Source organism: Cylas formicarius, unplaced genomic scaffold (genome assembly GCF_029955315.1).
Source record: "Cylas formicarius isolate icCylForm1 unplaced genomic scaffold, icCylForm1.1 PGA_scaffold_3__17_contigs__length_32017465, whole genome shotgun sequence".
Classification (NCBI taxonomy): domain Eukaryota; kingdom Metazoa; phylum Arthropoda; class Insecta; order Coleoptera; family Brentidae; genus Cylas; species Cylas formicarius.
In genome coordinates this window covers 15,860,439-15,875,018 of record NW_026844326.1, presented here as the reverse complement: position 1 = coordinate 15,875,018, position 14,580 = coordinate 15,860,439, and positions in this window count along the sequence as shown.

The following is a 14,580-nucleotide window of genomic DNA, read 5'->3' as shown; positions in this document are numbered from 1 at the left end:
TTGTTAAGCCGAGGTCAAAGACCTGAAAAGTTTTCTTGTGAATTTGTTGGTCCTTACATAATCAAGAGATCACTTACCAATAATCGGTATTTGATTAAGAAATTAGGTACTCCGAAAACTTTTAAATGTTCTAAGGATCAGTTGCGGCATTGGCCTACTGATTGGACGCCTGACGATTTCCAAAGATTATTACAACTAGACAATTGTAAGTACATAATTTGACTTGTTGTGCCGTGTTAGATTGATTTGAGTTGTGTATATAAAACTAATTTAAATAGTCTTTGGAGTATTTTGTGTTTTGATTTTGTTGTTTGAGAGCCCATCGCAAATACGTGCTTATTGCAGTATTTCCATCGCGCTGCTCAAGTCAACTCTGTGTTTTGATTTTGTTGTTTGAGAGCCCATCGCAAATACGTGCTTATTGCAGTATTTCCATCGCGCTGCTCAAGTCAACTCTGTGTTTTGATTTTGTTGTTTGAGAGCCCATCGCAAATACGTGCTTATTGCAGTATTTCCATCGCGCTGCTCAAGTCAACTCTGTGTTTTGATTTTGTTGTTTGAGAGCCCATCGCAAATACGTGCTTATTGCAGTATTTCCATCGCGCTGCTCAAGTCAACTCTGTGTTTTGATTTTGTTGTTTGAGAGCCCATCGCAAATACGTGCTTATTGCAGTATTTCCATCGCGCTGCTCAAGTCAACTCTGTGTTTTGATTTTGTTGTTTGAGAGCCCATCGCAAATACGTGCTTATTGCAGTATTTCCATCGTGCTACTCAAGTCAACTCTGTATTTGTAAATGCGTGCTTACTACAGAATTTCCATCGTGTCTGTCAGCTTGTGAGTTATTACGTAAATCTAGTCCCAATTGTTTGTGAAATTCATTTGATTGATGAATTCTCGTTTTTTGTTCATTACAGGGAACTCTGGGACGGCTGATGATAAATCTGCAGAATGAAAGGTTTACGAATTTTTACCGATGTACACATCTATATATTTTAACGTTGCTGTAAAGAAATAAAACTTTGTTTTTTTTCTGTGTGTTCATGTCTGTGACACTTCAAATGAGTCATGCATTCCGAGAGCGGAATGTTGTCAGTTTGGCCGTGTTAGATTACGTTCGAATATTTAAATATTGGCGCGATCTATCGATTTCGGATGCGTCGGGAAATCTTCGGGTCTATTCGCGCGCGTGAGCCGGGACGCCGCAGAGGGTGGCGACGGGCATCAGTTTGATGCCCTGCTCTGGCATGCACCGCTCGACATTGACGCCAAGATCGGAAAAGTCGTCTTTAAAACAATCTCGATTTATTTAAATCTAACAATATAATATATTTATTATTTCCAAAATAGCTGAGAGTTTTGTCAGTTTTTTGGTAAAGAACAAAAAGTTACTTTTACGACCTTTTATGGCATTTTAGAGGAATTCCTAAACAGCGTTCATTTGGAGCTAGTGTGCAGCCGGCGATGCTGTTCATTGATAATTAAGTTGAAAAAAAAAAGCTGATTTTAATATTATTTACTTTTGTTCCCTTATTATTGCGTAGAAAAACGAAAAAAATAATTCACTTGTTTTCGGTTTATCTTATACTTGGAAAGAAAACGCTTAGTAAGTTCACAGCTAGCGTCACATCGATTTTTGTCATCACCAATGGCTATTTTTGGTTCGTCGTTTATTGCATTTTAAGAAAAACCTAAGTTTTTATAAAAAGCGGCTTGTGCTAATATTTATTGAGACTGTGACACATGCTCGTTTCTGCACTTCGAAAAAATATCGTTGAAGGTATCGACGGGCAAATCGATCGCTTGAATAAGTGATTGATTAAGATGAATATCGGCGTTCGTTAGGCCAACAATATCGCTAGGTGCTGCAAGCAATGTCGGCGTTGCTATCTCTTTTCAATGCGTTTTATTTTTCATATTATGGGATGCGTATTGATTTAAAATGACCTGGCTCAGGTCAGCTGGTCCGTAAATCAAACGCTATTCCTGACTTGTGCCGATGTTACGCAGGATTATTTATCACATGACACAAAAATAACGACGTTTAAAAAAGATACCCTTTAGCTGTTCATCCTCTTTCATTTGCCAAAGGTTTAAATGAGATCTGTGTTTTGGACACTAATGCAACGTAATGTAAAACTCCCTGTTATCTGACTCAGAGCCGACTCAGCTGAATTATTTTATTATGTACACTTCTTGTAACCTTTGTTTAATTTTTTTAAAGAACACCACACTGAAGGAAACGAAATGATATATTGATAATATATTGTTTTTATCAAAACTGCAAAAATAACATAACGGCGCCGAATGTTATATTATTTATCCATTATCCTCAACATTTTTGACCAATTTATTTTTTAATTAGAAATTATAAGTACAAAATAGGAAGATTTATTATAAGAAAGGTATTACTGAAATGCTGTTAATAGTATTAAAAATGGAAGCTCTATTTTCCTTCATTTCAACATATAGCTTTTCTTAAGAGATGTGCCGATTAACACGTCAATAGAACGTTTGAGGACATATTTTTTTGACAAATTCACTAAATGAATTGTACGCGACCACCGACACAAACAAACTATGTCAAAAAATTAATCCCCAGCGTGCAAGAATAATTTTTCCATGCCAAATCCGAATAAAATCAGTCGTAACAATCGTACACAAGCGATTCCTCGAATATTGCTTCTTGCAGGTCGGGATGTTTTTGTTAGCGACACCAGGGATGCCAGTTACTTGTGACGATAATACTCATGGGGACAATCGCCACAACAAATTTTCTGTGTCAAGCTTTTGACCATGTAATAAGGCTGACGAAATGATCGATATGGTAACGGGTTTTGAAGCATTTTTATTTCTTCTTTATACATTTCGTTTTTCGTGTGGGAATACCCTTTCGCAGTGACGTTTATCAAGGTGTGAAAATTTCCGTGCATTCAGTCAACATAAAAAAAATTAATTGCTAAACCTTACGGTGTTATTTTAATCATATTTTTTTAAATTCAGATAACAATTTCCGAAAAGAAAATATTGTCATAGTCGCGTATTGGCCCTTACATTAGAAAGATTTTTTTATTAAAACATTTTTTTATTTCAACAGATTTCAATGTAACATCCTCATTATTATTGTATCAGTGGATAGTATGTACTTCTAAAATGAACGAAAAAGTTCATGTAAACATTGCTGAAGAATTGCTTGGTTTTTGCAACACATGGTATTAAACTTTTAAATTAATTGTCGACTTGCTTATATTTCCAGGACGCAAAGAGTTATTAAATTTATTCATAAGCATTATGTTACTATGAGCTATACAATCTTCTATTAGTAATTAATTTTTAATTTAACCATTAGCGTAGATATGGCTGAGTTTACCTCAATTGGGTAGGTAATGTTTGAAATTGAAAAAACTTAATTATAAAATTATTAATTTTTCTTATGATAAACGGTATTGGGAGAATTTTATAGTGGTGTAAATCTCTTATAAAATAAATGCCTATAGATATTTACCATCACTATTTTCAGAACTTGTATATTGTAAAACACGTCTAAAACCTTTAAATCTAAAATTCACCCATTCATGTCAACTAAAAACTGGCAAATAGTATTTTTTTTATAGTGTGTTGTGTTAATTTAAAGCACTACGAAAAAAGCAGCTCGTCACTTTTTTAATTGCAATACTTGTTTGCTTATCCTTACCTAACCTAATTTTTATATATTTAGGAATATAATTGGGAATCCAAAATAATTCTTAATAATTTCATATTTTTTAGCGATGGATTTTAAAACTTTAATTATTTTAAAAGTTTGACAACTTGCACCGCAAGAAACAAGCAGTTGTTGACCTAAGTTTATGACCATCTGTTGGTTGGTTTTAAAAAGCATATCAGCTGCACTGTATAACAAAATGATATTTCTGTAGATAGAAAATTGAAATTATTTAATACAATTTCATCAAGGTGATACGTTATGGGTGTTACGTATACAACCACGACAGCTCAATCTCATATAAATTACTGAGCGCGCCTACAAGTTTTTACTCCAAAAATCAGTGAGATGTTGTTTATTTTAACTTAATTTGCTTGGTTTTGCTTTTATGATGTCTGATTAATTATTTCCAACATTACAAATTTCCAGTTTGTTCTTCCATACTATGCTTCATTACCCTTAAATCTAGATGACGCTCTTTCTCTCTCGCCTTCTTCTTTTTATGTACGATAAGAGGTCTACAAATTAAAACCATCTCATATATTCTACAGCCATCTGAGGCGCAGGAAGAGTTAATTTATTTATAATAATATTGTGGGTCTCTAAATGTTGAAAATTGTGTTTTTAAGATAATCCGGTACCCAACGCTAGCTGGTGAATGATTGGAACATATGTCAGATATGTTGTTATTGATTACGTTGTATTTTTATTCGAGATATGTTTTCCATACCAAATAACAGATTTTAACAACATTTTCAAATTTATTACATCATTATATCATTAATTAACTAATCTTAATGATATCGTTGATTACAAAATAATTCCGTTTAAGATCAACTTTTTATTTAATAATAACTTAAAAAAAAAACACAGTTTGAATTTTACATTGGCATTGTGTTGTTCTATATGTGTTTATAGTCTTTAACAAATTTTGAAAAAGTTCCACAGGGTTTTCATTATTTTAATTAATGGTTTTAATGAAATAATATATAAAACATTTACAGTTCGCAAAGTTGGGTAACATGTTTCTTTCTTAATAAATAGAATGTTTGAAGCGTTATAAAATAAATACGCAAAAAGCATTTTAGGAATCAATTCGAGAATTTGAAAGTATGACCAACGTTTAATTGAAAATGGAAAATAAAGACATTACAGGAGAGCGATTCTATGCTCGAAATTTCGGAGAATTCGTTACGATATAATACGAATTCGTCTCAAACACCGGTACTAAATTTTGTGGGAAGATTGTAAAAATGTAATTTGCTGAACTTTTTTTACGCCGATGTGATACTATTTGTGGTATACCTACAGTAGAATTTAATAAATAACTTTTATATTTAAAAAACGCATTTATGTATGTTAGATTTCAGATGATTATTATTACATCAGAAGAAATGGAGGAAATGATCCTTGAAATCCTCAGGGTGATAAATCCTAGAAGAGAGTAGATTTTGAAACATGCGTATTATTGGTCACATATACAACAAAATCGTCTCTTATCTCTTGTTACTGCTTGAATTTAATACCTTTTAGGTTTCCAAAAATAAAAATCTATAATTATTTTTATACTCCCTACTCTACTGTCCCTATTCTAAATTACTCAGTGATTAGTGTTGCGTTAAGTCTAACTTTAAGACATTAGTTTCCTTAACTTTCACCACGGTTTTTAGTCACGGATGGTATTTTGAAGTTTATCAGTTTTGGCGGTTACATCATACGTCACTTGCGATTAATATTCGTGCTGTTTTGCGATAAACTTACCTAAAACCTAATTAATACTCGTAAAAAAACTTGATAAACTTGATGCTTAATATAATATTGGACATCTATCTAATTAAAATATCTGTATCTGTAAGTTAAGAAGGGTAGCCCTCACTACAACATTTAGACCACCTCAGCGGACTCTTTGTGCTGCTACCTGGACAGAGCACTCAGGTTTTCATCAACCCTTGTGACTCCACTTAGGCGACTAGAGTTCTAAGATCCGTCTCCTTGAATTACCGTAGAGGAATGGTACGATTCACTCAGCAAGGCTTCACTCGTAAACGAGAGGTTAAGACATTTGCACAGAATGTGCTTTGCTATCTCATCTTTATAAAATCAACCTGAATTGGTGGTTAATTAATTAGAACCTGTGACCATGCATAGCTTTTTCCTGGACATAGTCAGGAATTGCTTGGTTACTTTTGGCTGCTGTTTTGTCTCGATAACTCAATAACTTCCTACCTAGCCAACAAGCTTCTGTTTAAATATTGTCTCCTAGAGTTTCCCTTTATCAGCTCTTTAATGACTGCCGTCGCCAGGTCGACAGAGGATTCCGGTTCTATAACGTTCAGCCGGGAGCTCTTTCGGCCAGAGAGTCGACCGCATGATTTTGTTAGGAATGTGGATGACCACCATGTAGAACATCGTTTATAAAGTACAAGAGCTGTCTGTGTGCTATGTGTATCTGTGTAGGTGCATACAGTTTTACCAACTCATTTCTTTTGCGGTTGGAGTAATGCCAAGGCTCTTCGCAGCCAACATAATGTTAAATTTGAATAGTGAAAACGAAGTCGTCGCCTCATTACAGGCCCCACTTCATCGTGCTGTCTACACTGAAAAAGTTTGGTATGGTTTTTCTGGTCCCTGTAATAGTGAGGCATACCATCTTTGGATCTGTTTCAATATACGGCTTAAAGTTTTCTGTTGTTACTTGTAGTCCCAGACAATCGAACCATATGTTAGCATGCGTCTTATAGATCCACGCGGTGACTCTGGGAGATAGTCCCCACGTCTCGCCAATGGTGAGTCAACAATGCTCATACGAAATAAATGCTTTTTTAACCTCCGAAGTGGGAGTTCCATGTTGACCTGCTGTTCAGTGTGACCCAAGGTAATTTACCTCTTCGGTTAAGCTTAGTTTAGTACTTAAAAGGTCCTGTGCGAAATAGTCGCCTATATAATTCAGACCAAAAAGAATCCAAAGAGTCTTACAATATAATTACCGGAGAACGATAATTAATGAATCGTGGGACAATTCTCAAGAGATACGGAGCAGAATTGGAAAGGCTAAAAATGCTTTGTTAGCTCTGGGTCAAGTATGCAAAAGCCACAAGCTCTCACTGGAAATAAAAATAAGTCTCCTAAAGTGTTACGTGTAGTCGGTTTTTCTGTACGATGTAGAGTCATGGGCCTTAAAACATGAAACAATACCCAAACTACAAGCCTACAGAAGAATCTTGAAGATTCCATGGACCTGGATGGTTACTAATAAAGAAGTGTTATAACATCGTCATATACCGCAAAATTCAATACCTGGGTCACATCATGAGGAACAAAAGAAGATATGAATTACTCCAGTGCATCCTTCACAGAAAAGTTCCAGGAAGAAGAGTGCCAGGACGCAGGAGAGTCTCTTGGCTAGCTAATCTTCGAGCATGGCTTGGCAAGTCTTCTACACAACTGTTCCGGATTGCAACCAACAAAATTATCATAGCCAGAATGATCACCAACATTCTTAGCGGACAAGCACCCTAAGAAGAAGAAGAATAGACCCTAGGTCCGTTCCAGTCGCTTCTTTAATTTGGTAGTACCCTTTTCTCTGTCGAATTTTATTTGCTTTTCTTACTGGCAGATTTTACCTTTACTAATATTTGCTACAATGATTTTGTCTAAGTAATTCTTATTATTATTATGGTTACTAAAATAACGAAAACATTTAATGGTTCTATTGTAATCTCACAATAATGAAAGAACGAATCGGTGCAAAACGAAGCAAACGCAAAATTAGTATAATATGGTCTCTCGGCGGATGTCGTTTCGACAGAACAAATCTAGGAAATTCCATTCGTTGTCAGCCTCATGAATGAGCGCTGGACCGGACTTTTATTTTTATTAAATTCCGCGGCCTCGGACGATTCCGTAAAATTACGAAATGAGATCGGTCACACATTGCATATGCAATTAACACTTTTATAATTAGTGCCCGCTTTTATGGCCGCCGTTTACGAGCTTGAGAACGAAATTGGAAAAGATGAATGGAGGAGGATGTTAAGGTGTACTAATTTGCTCCTAAATTTTACTTGGGAAATTTGGGTACCTCGATGAAGACTTAAAAGGCGATTTGAATTTAAAAATTTTGAACATTCTTAAAGAATATCAAAACCTGGGTAATGGTAGGAATGTCACTGGTTTCGGAGATACAGATTCTATTCTTTAAAAAAAATGGCATTTTTAGACTTTTTGTCATGAAAATAATGAATATGAAACTTGTTTGAACTTCTGGAATCTGATTTTTTTTTCTGTCGAGTTATGGTTGAAACAGAGTAAAAATTTGGAAGAATGTTCAATATTTCGTGAAAAATGTACTCTTGTTGAGGCCGTCTAACTATGGGTGCTTGACTTATTTGCATTTAAAATGTTGAAGGTATTTTTTCTGATTTTTTGTATAAATATTCATAAGTTATAAAGGATGGGTAGCAATGAAAAAGAAAACATTATTTAACAATTTTTAGTAATATTAATAAATAAAAAAAACTTCAAATTAAGTGTTGGAATTGTTCACTATTTACTTCAATACATATTAGAATATACTCAAGTTTTTAATTTTGCTAATTATCTTTTATCGGATTTACATGTCATCAAATTTTGGTTAGTTGACATCCGTGGGACTTAGGTACTACTTGTGCAAAAGTATTAGCTAAGATTCGTATTATGATTAGTGTTTCTGCTCAAGCTAATTTTGTATACTTTCGACAAGGATACGTGAATCGTCAATTTGCAGAATTTACACAAATTTTCTTAATAAGATTCTTTTTACGGAAAAGACGAGTAATTTTGATCGGGAAAATTGCGGAACTCTGAGAATCTGAATGACGTAAGAAAGACCAAGTTATTTTCAGCGTGTTTTTTCCATTGGTCCTTGCCGCCCAATATAACTGGATCTAGTTACCTAAACTTCCTTCAGGTCCATTTAAACGTACTGCTAGAACATTTACTAGCCTTAAGAGAAAATATGTGGTTTATGAATGACGGTGTGCCACCACACTTTTCGTTACTATAGTGAACCAATATTTACATGAGCAGGTTCTGTATTGGTGGATTGCCTGTGGGAGTAATTTGGCCACTAAGGAGTCCAGACTTAGACCCTCTGAACTGAACTTCTAGATAAGTGTGCATTGTGAAATATATCAAGGTGGAAAATTCCAACATTTGATTTGAAGTTGTTTTTTATTACTATTACCAAAACTTTAACAATTCATGAGAAAATGTTGATCTCAACCATAATATTGTAGTGTCTCGTATTTATAATAAAGATATAATTCAAAAATAATTTAAATGTTGTTTTTCATAAAAATGAGAGGACAAATAAATATTTGCATTTTATGACATCGCAATTCTTTTGGAATTCCAATTTCACTTTAATAAACACAATTGACATTCTGAAACTCCATTTGTGATATTATAAAGGCTGCAGATTGAAACGCGTCAAAAGATCATATCAGAAAAATGTTTAATTGCTTTATAGATTTCTTATAAGAATCATAATATGCAAAAGTGTTCCATAAACAAATAGTATATTATGCAGCAAGTTTTATAAACGCCCTTTTAGTCACGAGTTTTACTTGTCAGCAGCGGCGCGCAGCGGATAAAATATTTAATAAAAAGATTGGCTGAAGAACTGTGTATATTATACCTTTTCTTCGCGCATTAAATATATATATATATATATATATATATATATATATATATATATATATATATATATATATATATATATATATATATATATATATATATATATATATATATATATATATATATATATATATTTGTAAAATTTCATGAGTGAGGCGTGACGTTATCGGCAGAATCCCATTACTAAAACATCCGATCGCCTTGAGCACACCCTTGACTAAAGTACCGCAAACAGCCGAAATGGGTAACGACAGTCTTAAAAATACACTTTCGCAGGCTTGATCGGTGCATAATTGGATATTTTAGAATAGAAATTGAAAAACCACATTGCTTAATTTGAGTTAAATCTTATTATTTTGGGCTTAAGTTTTAAAAAGAACGTTTTTTGATACATATAGCACCTTGGTAAAATTAAGAAAGAAACGCAGCGCGAAGAAATCCATAAAACTCTTTTCCCGACCAGACTTCATGTCTCCAAGGGTGGTCTCGCTCTACCTACATAAACCCAAACAGGCTATGGTACATTTAAAAATTGCTGAGACCACTCCTACCTTGGCCGCCGACCAATAACGGCGACCCGCCGCTGCCGAACAAAACAAAGCTTACGGGTGACCACGCCTTAAAGCCTCACCTCGAGCTGGTACGCTCATCAAACAACTTAGATTTGGTCAGTTTGGCTTAAGAAGTACCGTCAGTAGGAGCGCGTGACCTTTTTTTGGTTGTTTTTTTGGAGTTTCCAAAACCGGTGACCCAAAGGCAACCGTTAGTGACTCATAGTGACGCGCGGTAGTGTTTTATCTTTGTTTTAATTCGGAACGTATTCCTTTTCGAGGGTAAATGGCTGTGTCCACTCTCAATATGTCACCGTATTTCACTGGATATCCTTTCCAAGGTAAGTTTTGGGGTCTAGAGTTAAGTAAACGGATTCTTCATTTAATTAACTACTTAATATCACACCCACAACGTGTTATCAAAAATATTGTTGAAATTCACTTATAGCGCCTTTCGTACAGGGCGAGAGACATCAACAGTCAATCAGGCAACGTACCCCATTATTAACAATCTTAGGTAATAACTCAAAACAATTTGTTAATCAATTTTATAGAAATTCACCCAAATTTTAGAAGCTAAAACCAATTTGGCAATTTTTCGCAGGTTAATATTATCATTACTTATTGACAGCGAGCCTTATTTTGGAAAATTCTCTTAAATTAATTAACTATAGTTGGCGTATTATAAGCTTAAACATTAAGAGAAAATTAGAATTCGTTTAATCTCAGCCGTTAGAATTCAATTTGAGTGTTTCAATCATCATTTATTGCGGAAAAGCGTCAGCGAAAACCTGCGCCTGCGTGGAAATCTCAACATCAAAGATAATAAATAAAATCCAATTTGCAGTAAAACTTTTGCGACTTCCGTTTGGTTTAATGCGGTAACAATGTCGATATCGGCTATTAAAATTCTAACAAAATTTCCTGTGGTAAACTAGCTATAATGGCTGTTTCAATTTCCAAAGCATGATTCACCTATGGTTAGTTTGGTGGTGCTTATCAATGCGAAACTCAAAAAACTACACATAATTTAATGTGTGGAATTAGAAAGTGGCATTAGTAAAATACTGAGAAAAAGTATAAGCTAACATTTCTGAGATAATTTTGCAGTCGTATGAATAATAATATTGCTTTCTTAAGAATAAATGAAGTCTTGCATAAAGAATAATAATAAAATAAAATAATAACCTTTGCACTCTGCTGTAAGGTGCGGTAATTGGAGCTTAGTTAATTTCAGTGCTTTTTGTAAGTTTACTGAGTTATAAGAATAATGTCAAGATCCAAACAACTTGTGAAATTATCCATTTCAACATTTTCAGAGCAACTTGAATGTCTGTGCAACCTAACGACAATAAAGCGTTTTTGGAAACCCATATGACCAGGCGTATCTATTAAATTTGTAAGCGTTTATCATATTTTTCCACTAGAAAATGTTTGATTTTTCTAAATAACTGCCACGTTACTGATTTATACTTAAATTATAAAGCGGACAAGTAAATAAAGAATACAAACTGCTTCCTTCAATTGTCATCTGCTACAAGCGTTTTCAAAATGTATTTAAAAATCTAAGCAATAAATATAAAAAGATAATAAATAATAAAAGATATTGTCAACCGCTTGCGTTGTTTTAAATTAGCAATTTTATTTTATTTAACTATTAACCTATAATGGTGATTTCGCAACAGTTTGTACCTGTTAAAAATTAAATGAAAATAATAAAATTAAGATCAGAATGGATTTACCATTCTTGTTTTTATTTAAATACAAAATAATAATAATAACAATAAAAATTGAATGAGATTTGGCACAGTAGCTTTGTAGAATATAGTTGTCCATTTACAGCAATTTGTAACAAAACTTTTCAAATTTATTTTTTCGTAGCGAAGTACCGCCTGTGTTACCCGCCCATGAAGACTAAATTCCAGTTCGCACAATAGAACATAAATTTAATTTATCTTTTTAGATTTCGATAATAAAAAAAAACGTCATTCCTTCCAAAAGTTATGTTAGGTAATTTAGAAGAGCGTTTCTCTATTTAAAGGTGTAGAATACTTGGTTAGTGACATCCGCATCACCATTTGAACCTCCACGGGCTGTGCTTTATTTTTTGCGACGCGGATGCCGCGATTTCACAGCGTTTTCCGATTTAATGACCGCGCCATCGTCGCATCAATTAGTAAACTATAAAACTCGCCGAATTAAAATAATTTAAAATTCATAAGCTCGATAATGAGGAGGAAACTTTATAACGAATTACTTGTTTTCTGCTTTAAAAACGAATGGGTATCGGCGGGCAAGGGGCATAATAAAAAGTGTTTAATCTGATAGGCTACCAGATCTTGGAACGTTGTAAAATCTTGAGGCCGGCATTCTTCGAGCGACGGATCCCGACGTCAGATGACGTATAATGTTATCTGGGACCGGCTTATGTCAAAAGTGGTGAAGATAAGTATCGGTGGATCTCTCGGGTGTCCGTTACGAGAGCCCTGCCTACACAACTCTTCGTGTCGCTTAATACATGTGAAATTCAGCTTAAATCTGTATTATTAACTTATCTGATCATCTAGATTCCTATATAAATGATTTTAAATATTCATGTTGCCGAGTTTCGCTGCCGAGAAAAAAAGTACCACTTAATATGTGACAAGTTTTTTAGATGGCCGACGAGATCGTGCACCGCTCTGTATAAAATATTCCGATATGAAAATTAACGCCCCGGGGACGCGACTATGGCCAATTAAAATTTACATTTCTAAGGAAGAAAGGCGTATTTCTTGTCATCGGATCGATTTTTAATTGATTTAATTTCAATTTGGAAACGGATCCCTTAGGTCTATCACCGAACAGTAGTTCGGCCATTAAAAGTTTGCGAGAAGACGAGAATAAAAATAATGCTGGGCAAATTAAAAGGGAATATTCGAAAACTTATGTCGGTGTCCGGAGCACATTTTTGTATACCTGCCGTTTTTCAAAAATGTTTCATGTTTAAAAAATCGCCGTACATTTTTTGTTATGTTGACTGTAATAATGCTATTAAAGTTTTTATCTGCTCGTAGACATTTTTGGGCCAATAAATCAAACGGGACCAACGTAGTAGTGAGAAAATTTAAATACATTCTGTTATGTTGCGACCTGTATAATTGTAAATATGTTACTAACTTTGTGTCAAGTGATTTTGATAACTCTCATACATCGCACATACTGCCAATCCAATCTATCTCCATTCCTAAACACTTTTATTATGCCTATGTTACATAGTTACTTCTTTTCTAGAGAATCATTATCAACGCAAGATTTTAGTTAAACTTTTAGTTAACCCAAACGGGTTGTTTTCTGTTAGGATATTGGTGGAACTACAAATTGCTTGCTGAGACTGTATTCGTCTCGGCTTTCATGAAACAAACTGTAAGATCCCGTTTATTTGAAAGACACAAGTCAGGAATCGACCTAGTAACAACAAAATTAGATAATTTGACTACTACTGGTGTGCATTTGTTTGCGGTACTGGTTCAAAATGGTAAAAGCCCTATAGTTTCAATAAAACTCTAAAAAAATGTGTGCTATACTTTTGGAAAGATAATTTCGTTCTTTACAATTATATACAGAGTGTCTCATAAAAAGTGATTTTTGGGTTTGATTACAAATAAACTATTAGAAATTCTATACTAAAATCATTAAATTCTGCCTAAAAAGTTGCTTTGAAAATGTTTTCAAATAAACGCAAAATTATCCAAAACAAAAGTTACAGAGGTTTTTAAAAAATGCAAATTTTCAAAAAATACCCTGTGACTCCGAAACGATACCAAATATTAATTTTAAGTTTTCAAAGTTGTTTTTGATAAAAATTGATGCTCACACTTCACCGGCTTTTTCGTCTTTTAGAACGAGGACTCTGGGCATTTATTATTTCACTCATATATATATATATATATATATATATATATATATATATATATATATATATATAGTGTTCGAAGTGTTTTCGGAACGCGAGCATTGAAGATGCCAAGTGAGATTTTGGCGAAACGTCTGCAGGATTCCAGTCGGATGCAAGATTTGCAGGATTCCAGTCGGATGCAGGATTCCAGTCGGAGTTCAACGAGCGAACGGATGATATCCCGGAATATAGTGTCATCATATATATATATATATATATATATATATATATATATATATATATATATATATATATATATATATATATATATATAAAATGGCCGCGATATATTTAGTTTACCACTTTTTCCCATTATTTTGCATAATTTTCTTAATATTTCCAAGACAAATGCGGCAGTACAATTTCAACTGATAATTACATAGAAATTATTCATTCGTATAATTTGCTGACTGACATACCAGGCTATTTATAACATTGAGACCATCAGATTAAAATGCAATAATTAAACTACGGTGCCAAATCAATGATCCAGTTTTGGAGCATGTTTCAACTGCGTCTAATGATCAAGGTGTTGCTTCATTATTAATTGCATTCGAAAAAAATGACTTTATCTCGGCCACGCAGATGCGGTTGAATCGAATCTGTATTGGCAAAGGGCGACAGAAAAGGCTGCTTCATTCTCAAGACTTCACCAAGTCGGTGTAATAAAGTAAAGAATTCCTTTGCTTTCTAGCATATTGTAGTACTAAT